At 34.8% G+C, this 13,414-nt stretch overlaps 1 protein-coding gene across 7 annotated transcripts in view; it reads right to left on the reverse strand.

Moving 5' to 3' along the window:
• The window catches only part of CHRM3 (cholinergic receptor muscarinic 3), a 658,611-nt gene extending 646,406 nt beyond the window's left edge, over positions 1-12,205 (reverse strand). For all 7 annotated transcript variants that reach the window (XM_074222928.1, XM_074222921.1, XM_074222922.1 and 4 more), the window contains exon 1: positions 11,778-12,205. The gene's annotated coding sequence lies outside the window, so the exon portion shown is untranslated. The remainder of the gene's footprint in view (positions 1-11,777) is intronic.
• Between the last annotated feature and the right edge of the window lie 1,209 nt (positions 12,206-13,414).

Below are 13,414 nucleotides of genomic sequence, written 5' to 3' on the forward strand. Positions count from 1 at the left end.
CGTTTTATGATCTCTTCAGAATATAGTGCATTTTATTGCCTTTTGGGTATAGTTCTAAATTGTTCTCTGGAATGGTTGGATCAGTTCACAATTTTACCAATAATACATCAGTGTCCCACTTTTCCCACATCCTCTCCAACACTGATCATTTTAATGTTGTTTTTTTTTCATTTTGGTTAATCTGATAGGTGAAGTGGTACTTTGGAGTAGTTTTAATTTGCATTTTTATTATTTAATTTCTTAATGTGAAACCTGCCTATTCATTTCCTCTGAATATTTATCAATTGCAGAATGATTTGCATTCCCAGAAATTTGACTCAGATCAGAATATATTTTAGAAATGAGTCCTTCTTCAGAAACACTAGCTATAAACATTGTTTCCCAGCTTTCTGCATTCCTTCTAATCTTGGTAGCACTGTTTCTTGTTTGTTTATGTATGTGTGTGTGTGTGTGTGTGTGTGTGTGTGTGTGTGTGTTATCCATTCTGAAATTTATTAATGTTCTCTTATCTCTTGTTTGGTCATATACTTCTCCATAGATCTACATAGATAGACTACTCTTTGCTCTTTTAATTGGCTTATGGTATCACACTTATGTCTGAATCCTGTACCTTTCTCAATTTTATCATGATAGAAGGTGTGCATGTTACCCTATGCCTCATTTTTGCCATACTGTTTTACAGTTTTTCTAGAAGTTTTTATTAAAAAATGAATTCTTATAATTGAAACTAGAGTCTTTGGGATTATGATTATCAAATAGTGGATTACTATATTCACATACTTCTGTTACTTTTGTTCTTCATCTATTTCAGTGATACAATTCTCTGTTTCTTAGCCAGTTTCAGACAGTTTTGATGAGTGTCAATTTATAATATAGTTAGGCCTGGTATGACTTGGAAATCTTCCTTTTCATTTTTTCATGAATTCCCTCATTATTCTTGACCTTTTCTTCGTTCAGGTGAATTTTAGTATTTTTTTATCTCTGTAAACTAGTTTTTTGTTGGCACTGAATAAATTATTTAATTTAGGTATAATTTAGGTATAATAAATTTTTATTATACTAGCTCCATCTACCCATGAGCAACAGACATTTTTCCAATTGGTAGATCTAACTATTCATATGAAAAGCGTTTTGTAATTGTGTTTCTAAAGTTTCTGGATTTGTCTTGGGAGGTAGATTTCCAAGCATATTATGTTATCTATAGATGATTTAAATGCAATTTATCTATCTCATTCCCTTGAACTTTGTAGGTCATATATAGAAATGCTGATGATTTATGTGGGTTTATTTCATATCCTGCTACTTTCCTAAAGTTCTTAATTGTTTTAAGTAACATTTTTCTTAGGTTCTGTAAGTATACAATCATATATTTTGCAAAGCGCCAACGTTTTGTTTTCTCATTGCTTATTTTAATTCCTTCAATTTCTTTTTCTTTTCAAGTGGCTAAAGCTACCATTTCTAATACAATTTTGAGTAATAGGGGTAATAATAGGCATACTTGATTCACCCCAACTTTATTGTGAATGATTCTAGTTTATCACCATTACATATAATACATAAACATATAATTTAATATAACATAAAAATAATGAATTATATAAATACATATAATTGGTGGGATACTGCTGAAAGGAGGGGGGGAGGGAAAGGATGATGGAAGGATATTTTGTAACTTAAAAATATACATGACCATATGGATGAAAATAAATTTAAAAAATAATGCTTGCTTATATACTCCTCATCATTTAAAGGAAAACATCGTTTATTTCTATGCTCTCTATTGTTTTATAGAAATGAGCACCATATTTGGACAAAATTTTTTTCTATTGAAATAATCATATGATTTTCGTTAATTTTCCTATTGTTGTGGTCAGTTATGCTGGTTGTATTCCTAATATTGAACCATCCCACCATACCTGGTATAAATACTACCTGATCATAATATATTATCCTAGTAATAGCTTGCTATAATCTGCTCAAATTTTTTGCATCAATATTATTAGGGAAAGTGGTCTATAATTTTCTTTGTCTGTTTTGACATTTTCTGGTTTGGGTATCAGCACCATGCTGGTGTCATAAAGGAATTTGATAGAATTTCACATATTTCTTAAAATTGTTTATATAGTATTGGAATTTGCTGTTCTTTAAATGCTTCACAGAATTCACTTACAAATTCATAGAGATTTTTTTTTTCCTTAGGGAGTTTATTGATGGCTTGTTCAATTTCTTTTTTCTGCCTTGGCTTATTTAAACACTTTATTTCCTCTTCTGTTAATCTGTTCATGTTATATTTTTGTAAATATTCATCCATTTCACATATTAGATTTGTTGGCATACAAATGAGCAAACTGAATTATTACTTTAATTTCCTCCTCATTGATGGGGAGTACATCCTTTCCACTTTTGATAGTTTTCTTTTTTTAACTAAAAGTTTATCTATTTTACTGATGCTTTTTTCACAAACCAATTCAGTTTTATTTAATTGTTCAATAGATTACTTATTTTCAATTTTACTGATTTTTCTTTGATTTTATGAATTTTTAATTGGGGATTTAACTTTAACTTGCTTTTTATAACTTTTTTTTAGTTGCATGGACTCATTCATTGATCTCCTTTTTCTCTATTTTATTACTGTAAGCATCCAGAGATACAAATTTTCTACTAATAATTCTTTTGACTGCATCACACAAGCTTTGGTATGATGTCTAATTTTCGTTATTTTCTTGGATGAAATTGTATTTTAAGTAAACATTTTATTTATGCATTTATTTATTGTTTTTGCAAGTCAATGTTGTTAATTGGCTTGCCCAAGGCCACAGAGCTAGGTAATTATTAAGTGTATGAGGCCAAATTTGAACTCAGGATCTCCTGATTCCAAGACTGGTGCTCTATTCACTGTGCCACCTAGCTGCCCCCTTGGATAAAATTATTAATTATTTTCTTGAATTTTGTTTGAACAACTCATTCTGTAAAATTATCTTAGTTCCCAATTAATTTTTAATTATTTTTCCATGGTCTTTTTTTTATAAGCATTTTGTATTGTATCCTGATCTGAAAAAGATGCTTTAAATTTCTACTTTTTCTTAATTTGATTGTGAGGTTTTTTCATCCTGATATATGGTTAGATTTTTCTTGGTGTCATGTACCACAGAAAAGAACATATATTCCTTTCATTTCCATTAAGCTTTCCCCAAAGGTCTATGATATCTAAGTTTTCTAAAATTCTATTCACTTTCTTGATTTTCTTTTTGCTTATTTGGTGATTACATTTATCTAATTCTGAGAGAGGGAGGTTGAGGTTCCCCATTAATATAATTTTCTTGTGTATGAATTCCTGTTGCTTCTCCTCTAAGAAATTGGATACTCTATCACTTGGTGCACATATGTTTAATACTTGTATTACTTAATTGCCTATGGTATCTTTAAAAAAGATGTTTCCATCCTTATCCCTTTTAATTACATCCATTTTTACTTTTTCTTTGTCTGAGATCAAGATTGCTTTTTTTTACTTCAGTTGAAGTAATATATATTCTATTCCAGTCTTTAACCTTTAACCTAAAGATTTCATTTCTAAAATAATATAGGAAGCTATTTCAATTTTCAAGAATATGATTCATTCCTCTCATTGATACTACTAAAAAACATAAACAGTCAATTTTCAGAGAAAGAAATTAAATCTATCAATATTCATAGGAAAAATGTTGTAAATTACAAACACTTATAAAATGGAAATTAATAGAATTCTGAGGTACCAGATCATATTCATTAGATTGTAATCAAAGTAGAAAAAAGCAATATTATAAAGTTAATTAACTTTGAAAGATTGAGTACCCTTGATCAACATACTAATCTAACAGAATTCCAAAGGACTCAAATAACATTGCCCCAGTATGAGTAGAAACATATATATTTTTTTCTTTTTATAAACTTATCTTACTTTTTGGGGGGGAGGCATGACTAATGAGGAACTTTTCCCCCTCACTTGCATGACTATTCATATTTGAAATAAACTTTTCTTCTTTTGCATTACATTGGGAGATGGTATAAGCCAAAAGAAATAATTCGTAATTGTAAAAGAAAAAAGAAAAAAGTGTGATTTAATTTTTTTTCAAGATTACACTTTTGGGGGCAGCCAGATGGCACAGTGGATAAAGCACCAGCCCTGGAGTCAGTAGTACCTGGGTTTAAATCCAGTATCAGACACTTAATAATTACCTAGCTGTGTGGCCTTGGGCAAGCCACTTAACCCCATTTGCCTTGCAAAAAAAACCTAAAAAAAAAAGATTACACTTTTTGAGGACAATACTGTGCACCAAGTCCTTGGAAGTAGGTGACATTCTCAGCATAACGTAAAAGATCCTGCAATCCTAGATTTTGCAGGGAACAAAATACAGAAACAAAGTACTTCAAAATGTAATTTGAATCTATGTCATGAAAAGTATCTGTTGTACTGGTTATATAGAGTTACCTAGTTACTTATATGTCTCCCTTATTTGAATGCACATGTCTTAGGGGTAGGTATTGTTTTTCCATTTCCTTGTTATCATCAGCCCCTATAACAGTATCTGAACTGTGGTAAGTACTTAAGAAATTCTTGTTGATTATATCAATATTTTTGTGTTCCTCTATCATATTGATACTATATTAATGGAGCAAGTCTAAGAATTAATTGTCTGTCTGCTTTGGTGTCATTCTGTCTCATAACCATCCCTCTTGTTATATTTATACTTCCATTATATTTTTGAATTTAGTTAAATAAGAAAAGAAGATATAATCTTTGCCCTTCAGAATTTTAAAAATGTAATAAAAAAGATAAGGTTTGTATACAAGAAGTAATCTTAAAGCAGCACAGTCCTTGTCAATGACAGCTTATTTGTTGAATAGCTAGTAGATACATTATGTTAAATACCTGATGATACAAATAGCGCTAAAATAATATTTTGTATTTACAAAGAGATAATTTAAAGCAGCCTAAATATAAGAAGAATGAAATAACAGTAAGTAGTAGTATTTTTGAATGGAGTTTGGGGACAAGATACTACAGCTCTAGGCTTTGGTCATTTTCTCTAACTATCCCCCATGTCTGGAATGTTCTCTTTCACTTCTGTCCACTGACTGTTCTGGCTTCCTTAAGTTGATATTAAAATACTATCTTTGTGAATAGAGCACTGGCCCTGGAGTCAGGAGTACCTGAGGTCAAATCTGGCCTCAGACACTCAATAATGACCTAGCTGTGTGGCCTTGGGCAAGCCACTTAATCCCATTGCCTTGCAAAAACCTAAAAAAAAAATACCATCTTTGATTTGGAGCCTTCACCAATATCTCTTAATTCTAATGCTTCCCTCTGTTCATTAGTTCCTGTTTAGACTGTACATAGTTTCTGATAGAGAGATAGACAGATAGATAGAAAGTGAGAACCTATAAGCAGCTTGAGGGCAGGGACTGTCTTTTGCTTCTTTTTGACACATACTAAGTGTTTAATAAATGCATATTTACTGGATATTTTCAACAGACACCTAAAATGTAAGAAAGATAAATACTGGAAAAATTATCTGGATCTAGACCAAGAGTACCCACTCTGTCCAATTGATTATGGACCAGCAATGAAGCATCCTCTGGCTACTCTCTTCATTTTTGGAGATCAAGGGTAGTTCTAAAAAAGCTAAAAGCCCATAATGTAGAAAATTAGTATGCATAATCTTGTTAGCAGTTTGCAAGAATAAGCTGAATTATAATTAAGATTTTGTTTCCAATTGTTTGAATAATTCCTGGACACCATAGTATGTATAGAAAAGGAAGACATAGGATTTGGCAAGTAAATTCTGGCCAGCTGTAATTCCTCTGAAGTAAATTGCATCTCCACCATTTCTCTTCAAATTGTTTAAGTTCCCATTGGCTTTGAAATGATCTGGCATGATCAGTTAAGAGCAGCTGATTCTGTGGAGAACATTCTTTCTGCCATCAGGGGATCCACTCTGTGACAAACTGTCAAGGTGCAGATGGATCCTCAATCACAGGAATATGGAAACTATTAAAGCAGGCAAAGTAGTTGGCACCAAGAAAGGAATAATTGGGAAGTTGCAACAGGTGGATAAATCATATTGTTTCCAGTCTCTATAGCAGAGACTGCCAAATAGCAGGGTAAAGTATATTGTGCCAAGCCAATTGGCCAAAAGAGAATATTCAGTAGGGAAATATTAAGCCAAAAGTACACTGCATATTAGCAAACTAATCTCATATCAAGGAATACTGAAGATTCAGAGTAAAGTGTTGTATATATAATAGAAAATAAAACTTATTGCATTACCTGCTCCCCTCCCCCCATCTCCCATAAACAAAATCTCAAAGATAGCAAAGGATTCAATGAAAAAAAATGTGCAAGTAGATGGTCCAACCCCAGTAGATCTCAAACTGAATTATAAGGTGACAATTATTGAAAAAATCTGGTACTGCCTAAGAAATAAATCAATGAGTCAGTGAAACAGATTAGGTACAAATTACATTATATTCTTAAAGCATTGATAAACTCAAAGATCCAAGCTTTTAAAAAAATGCATTATTTGACAAAAAAAACTGCTGGGAAAACTAAAAAATATTATAGCAGAAACTAGGCATAAACCAACAACTCACATTATAAACAAAGATAAGATTAAAATGGGTCCATGATTTACTCATAAAGAGTGATTCCGTAGGCAAATTTAGAAAGCTTGGAATAATTTGTCAGATATATGAATGAGGGAAAAATTTAGAACCAAAGACTATAAAAAGACCATAAAATGAAGAATAAGTAATTTTGATTATATAAAATTAAAAATGTTTTTCATAAATAAAATCAATACAACCCAAAAATTATAAGAAAAGAAACAAATTGGGGAAAAAATAGTCTCATTGTAAAAGGCCTCAGTTATCAAATATTTTGAGAACTGAGTCAAATTTATAAAAACACTACTAGTCATTCTCTAATTAATAAATGAAAACAGGATATGAACAGGCAGATTTCTAATGAAGAAATCAAAACTAACTGCAGCCATTTGAAAAAAATGCTATAAATCAGTATTGATTAGAGAAATGCAAATTAAAACAACTCTCAGGTAGCACCTCATACCTATCAGTATGGTAATATTACCACAAAAGAAAGGATGTTGCAGGGGATATGGGAAAACCAGGTGGAGTTTTGAACTGATCTGTCCATGAGCATTATAAAACTGTGCCATACTCTTTGATCTAGTAATACTACTGCTAGGTCTACATCACAAGGACATTCAAAAATAGAGGAAAAGACCTGTTTGTACAAAAATACTTATAGAAACTCCTTTTATAGTTGTTAGGAATTGGAGATTGAAGGGATACCATTAATTGAGCAAAGGCTAAACATGTTTAATGCTTTATGTATAACAGAAGATTATTGTGACATAAAAAATGATAAGCATGCTGATCTCAGAAAAACCTGGAAAGACACATGAACTGAAGTCTGGTGAAGTGAGTAAAACAACATTGTACATAGCAACAATAATATTGTTTGATGAAGAACTGTGAATGACTTAGTTATTCTCAGCAATAAAATGATTCAAGAAAACCTCAAAGTACTATTAATGAAGCATACTATCTGCCTCCAAAAAAGAACTAATATTATTCGGATACATATTTAAAGCCTTCTATTTCTCACTTTCATTTTTTCTTTTATTTAAATCCTCTTGTACAAAATGACTAATATGGAAATGTTTTACATCATTGCCCATGTATAACCTATAGTTGTTGGCTCATCATCTTAGGGAGGAAAGAGGGTTAGAATCTAGAACTCAAAACCTTTAACAAAAATGTAAAATAAATAAAATGAACATGTACCTGAGTGTACTACACAATACAATGGAATGAGAATGAGGGAATGAGAAAGGTTTAAATGACAAGCTTTTAGAAAGTCTAGGAAAGAGAAATTACTATCAGTTCAGGACAGTAAATCAGGGAATGCTGCAAAGGAATGCACCTGAACAGGACCTTGAAAAAAAGAGCATTTCAATGTAATTGTTTAAATCAAGAGTGAGATAATTGTGTTTGTTGAGCAAAAATGAAATAACATTTAACTGAGCCTGATTTTTTTCCTATGAAGTTAGCTGACTAGTCTCTCAATTTTTGAAATCCATAATTTCCATTTAATTAAGTACACATATTTGAAAATTTAATTGGTGGGAGGGGAAGTGTGCTGTGTTATTCTACAGAATTCAGACAATCACAATATCAATGTGAAATGAACTGAGGAAGGGCTATTCAGTGTCCCACTTCTAGATCTCTTGACCAAGAATAAGATTGCAATTACTCATTTGTAACTACATTCCCATATCCAATTAAATTCTATGTAAATATAATCATTTTGAGTGTTATAAAAGCTAACTCAGTTATAAGCAGTGTTGTGTCCTGGTTTTTGTTTTTCTCTAGACTAAAATATAACTTTTTCACTTTTCTTCCCAAAGAGAAATGCAATGTACTCACTGAAATTTTAAAAACAAAGCTGCAATATGAGTATATTGTTAATAATAATAATAATAATAATAATAATAAATTACAGCAAGATTATGTTCCATCATTTAAGTAAAGTCTTGATACATTTCTCCCATACAAAGCCATCTGAGTCCCTTCCTTCATATGAATCATAGTTCATTCATCTCATCTTTTGAAGTGGCACTACATCACAGCTGTTCAGAATATCAACTTCCCTGAATTGCAAACAGAACAACCCAATTTCTTCAACCTCACATGAGAAGCAGTCAGCCCATTTAAGAGAAAGTAAGTAATTCTCCCAGTGACAAGTGTTAATAGGCCAGAACAGCATGTCCATTTGGAGGGTGTGTTTGTGTGTGTGTGTGTGTGTGTGTGTGTGTGTGTGTGTGTGTGTGTGTGTGTGATGGAAAGATGGTAGGGAATTATATGTCTTTTAGATAGAAACATTTCATAAGAAATAAGGAACTTTTAAACAGAAATCAAATAAATTCGTAACTGCAGGTATCCAAACAAAGTTTTTAAAAACATTGTTAGTTTTTTCTCTACTCAAATTATTTTTGATATATATATATATATATATATATAAATAATTCCATAAATGATAATTTTAGGATATTTTCCCCTAGTTATATTCCCTTGTGAAATGGCATGATTAGCTAGAGGGCTTGTCTCAAAGACAGAAAGCTTGGGTTTAAGTTCTGTCCCCGACACTTGCTGGCTGTATTTACCTGGACAAGTCATTTAGCTTCTAGTGCTCTTTAAGTTTCAAAGAGAGTGCCAACCTGCATTAGGACAAGAATTTTCCACCTCTGGAAGTTCTCCATATAAAGGAAATCACAGCTCTAGTTCCTTTCTCTATTTCACCCTCAACAGGTTGCCTACAGTGACACCTCAGTATTATGCAACATGCACATACACAGAACACCATTTAAAGTGATTGCCTCCCTTATACCCTGTGTAATTCAAAAGTTATAGATCAAATAGAGTTCAAAATAGAAATAAATTAGCTATCTTTTTCTAATATATGCATTTGAAAAATCACTGTTGTGGTGTGTTTTTACACAAAGGAAAGAAATCATATCTGAGAAATATTGGTGGGGCATTTTGGCAAGAAAAGTATTAATGGTGACATATTACTAAACTTTCTGTACTCATATTAACTTTAAAGGTTAATACAAAGATCTTACATGTAAATCTTAAAGCAATCAATTCTCATGCAAACCATTTTTAAAAATAGATCTACAGTAACAGAACATTTTATCTCCACACCTGTTTTCAAATGACCCAATTCTTATTCTTCATTGTTTAAAGCAAAAGAAATAAAATGTTTCAATATAAGTTTTTCCATATTAGATTAAATCTTCCATTTTGTGGAATGTCTCAGATGTTAATAGAAAACAAATATAGTCTGTATACAAAAGAAATAGGTTTTTTGGAACAGAAAGATGGATACTGTCTATTAAATATTTATATAAATTCTTAATTGGAAGCATCTATAGAATATATTCTATTCCATTAAAATGACCCTTCTGTGTCAATCTTTTACAGTAAAAAAATTAAAGGAAAAATTTAATTAATGCACAATATTCAATATGTAAGGATCTATCTGTTCAGCATTTTCTGTGACAGATTAGATAATGCAGCCAAAAATAAGATGTTAGAACACACAGAGACACACGCTCACACACAGAAGAGCCAATGACAAACAGACATTTTTCTGCGTGCATCTTTACCTAGCAATACCACTTCCTATTACAAGGGGGTGCCCCCCAACCTTGTACATACAGCATCATATTTGGAAAAGACCCTAGCAAGTCTTTATATTAGTTACATTATCATAATAGATATTCACGTTCTGTTTGAAATCTGAGCTCAAATTTACACTTTGTGGGGAGGGAATGTTATTATTCACCAGAGGTTTTATCTAAAGTAAATACTTGGACCTGTTTTAAGCACTGGCAATGTGGATCCATGTTAATTTCTCGTAACACTCTTTGCCTACTGAAATCTCTGGTGACTTACTTATTCAAATCCAGTCTTAAAAGGGACCCTCGTGTAATTTTTTTTAAGCACTCAGAATCTGGATATATTTACAGAATTGGAAAAAAAATGTATAAGCCCTGCCTGAACTCAAATTGAGCCAACAAGCTATCAACCACTGTGAAATCATACGTTAAAAAGCTTCATTTTCCTCAACAACTCAACTGCCATGATAAATATAGCGTTCTCTTAGCTATTGCAAGCATCAGCAGTACCCCTACTAAAAGGACCGAGGGAGAGAAATTGTGCTTTGTACCCAAACCACAGTAGTTTAAAATAAGGCATGCCAATAAACGATCCATTAAATCCTTGACAATTTTTTGAATTGAATAAATTTCCCAAGTCCTTAATTCCTCTTAACATTTCCACACTCTGCGAGCAGCACAAGGGTTAAACATTCATGAGCACATACAATCTTAACAGGCTCACAATTCCAATATGCACACCCCACTAAGTATACAAGCTAATTCTGTTACATAAGCCAAGTTCCCCTCTTCTACGTAACTAAAAAGAAAGAAAGAGGGAAAGAAAGGGAAAAAAAAAAACATAGTCCAGTCAACTAACGTTTCTAAAATGAATCAAGTAGGGCACGGACTGTACTGATCAAGAAACAGGGCTGCAGTTCAGCGGCTGTTCCGCAAGTTTGCCTGACTCCTTGCCCCGACAGTACAGACGCGCGCGCGGAGCTGCGTACCTTCCCCCTAGGTATGGTTGCTCCGAGTCTCAGATTTTGATTCACCGCCCCCTCCCACACACACCCACCGAATTGCAAATTGTTCAAGATGATCCACTGGAAGACGACCTTAAATTGGGGGCAAAAACTCCAAAATCAAGAAGCGAAAAGAGTTATTTTGACCTAAGTACCACGTCCTTCCAAATCAGAAATTTGTTACCAGAAGAAAGGAAAGAGGCGTCGTGGGGAGCCTCCAACTGCAATTCACTGTTCTGTCAGTCCTTTTGGGGTGCCTATTATGACCAGAGCAGTCCGCCCGCTCTGTCTCCCCTTTCCATCTGCACCCCATTACTCGCTGTCCTGGTGCAAGCAGCTCGAGGAGGAGAAATGGGGCAGTTCTTTCTTTCATCCTTCCCAGCCCTTGTTTCAACTCTGGAGAAGAAAAACCTTTTCCAGCGGAGCTGAAAACTTTTTTTCCCCCTCCAGATACAGCGCTGACAAGAAGAAGGTTGAGTCGATGGGGGCACCACCCTTTCCCACAGCCCCGGCCGCCCGCTCCCTTCCTTACCTGGTGGCCCGGACCTCCGGACGCGGCAGGTACCTCCGCCTTTTCAGGACCCTTCCGATGCCCTCAACAAGGTACCTGGCCTCGTCGCCCCCTCCTCCCGTGCTAGGCAGGAGCAGCGAGCGAACGACCTAGGACAATGATGTCCAAGTCAGATGGACGCTTCGTAGAATCTGCTTCATGGTCCAAGCCAAAGCTCTGTAGGCTCCGCGGGCATAGACTGTGGAAAAGAAGGGCAACTTGTCCCCCACTCGGGGTGTGGGATCCAGGAGCAGCGAGCGCTCCGCCCGCAGGCAGCGGTGGCCGCCGCGTCACATGCCTTCTCCCGGGCAGCGGCACCTGTCCAAGCAGAAGCGCCGGCTCCACGCTGCCACCCCCGGGCTTGCTGGGATCCCTTCCCGCAGCGCTTTCTTGCCCTTTTCTTTTCACAGCGTCTTTTATCCTCCCCCCACCCCCCACCCCTTTCTCTCCTCACTCCTTTTCTTTTTCCTTCTCTCCTTAAATTTTCTTCTTCTTTTCCCTAAGCAGACACAAAACGCTGGAAGTGGAAGGAGGGTCTTTTCCACCACCCGCCCTTCCACTCTCCACCAACTCTTCCTCCGCCAAGGGGTGACTGTTTTCCTCACTGCTGCGCCCACCCCCTTCCTATGCTTCTCCCCTGTCTTCCTCCTCCTTCTCCTCCTCTTCTTCCTCCTCTTGCAGCAGCTGCCTTCCCTCAGCTCCCTCACTGACTAGCGCCGGTGTAATGCACTGACTGCCTACTTGAGACCAAAACCTGTCCTGGCTACTGAGCATGCCCAGTTGCCCTAGTGGAACCACACTAACCTCCCATGTGCTGTGAGATTCCACTTTTCCCTGTTTTAGCGACCGCCTAGGAAGGAGATTGGGAGGCTCTGAGAGTCCAGCAGGGTGATATGCTTCCTGGAAGCCATGAGAAAAGTGGGAAGTGGGAAAGAGGGTCATCAATTAATTAACTATGAATCACACCTGTGACACCTGTTTTGCTCCTGGCTTCTTTCTGCAAGAACAGTCTTTTTTTGGAATTGTTGAAGAAAATGTTAAGGAAAATACAATATCTGGGATTGGGGGTGGGGGAGGGAATAGGCTCAATCTTGAAGACAAAATATTATTCATTTGAATGCCTAGAACTGAAAAATCATACTAAAATGTCTAGTATTCTTTGCTTCCTTGAGCAGAGCTAGCAGGCAGAAGATTATTAGAATTAAAAAACTTATGTTATGTTAGAAAAAAGTCCTGAATTTGGAATTAGAGTTTAGTTCAAGTTCTGTTAATAGCTCTAAAGTAACAACCACTTCAATTCTTAGCTATCCCATATGTGGAATGAAGACGTTGAACTCATTTATAGCATTACTTTTAATTTCACATTCTGTGATTCTGGGCCTTTATGGATCCTTGTGCTCCAAGAAGGTAAGGGAATAAATATCTATGAAAATGACAGAACACAGATGAATATGCAGACTGAATAAAAGTCATTTTTTGAAGCTGTGTTGATAAAGCTGCAAACTCAAAATGGAAACAGAATTCAGGTAATGTGGCAAAATTATATAATGCAATTGCAAATAGTTTCTGTAATGAAAAAAAATGAGAAACTGCAAAAGAAAATGTGACTGCACAAGAAA

This window comes from Macrotis lagotis, chromosome 2 (genome assembly GCF_037893015.1).
Source record: "Macrotis lagotis isolate mMagLag1 chromosome 2, bilby.v1.9.chrom.fasta, whole genome shotgun sequence".
In the NCBI taxonomy this organism is placed as follows: domain Eukaryota; kingdom Metazoa; phylum Chordata; class Mammalia; order Peramelemorphia; family Peramelidae; genus Macrotis; species Macrotis lagotis.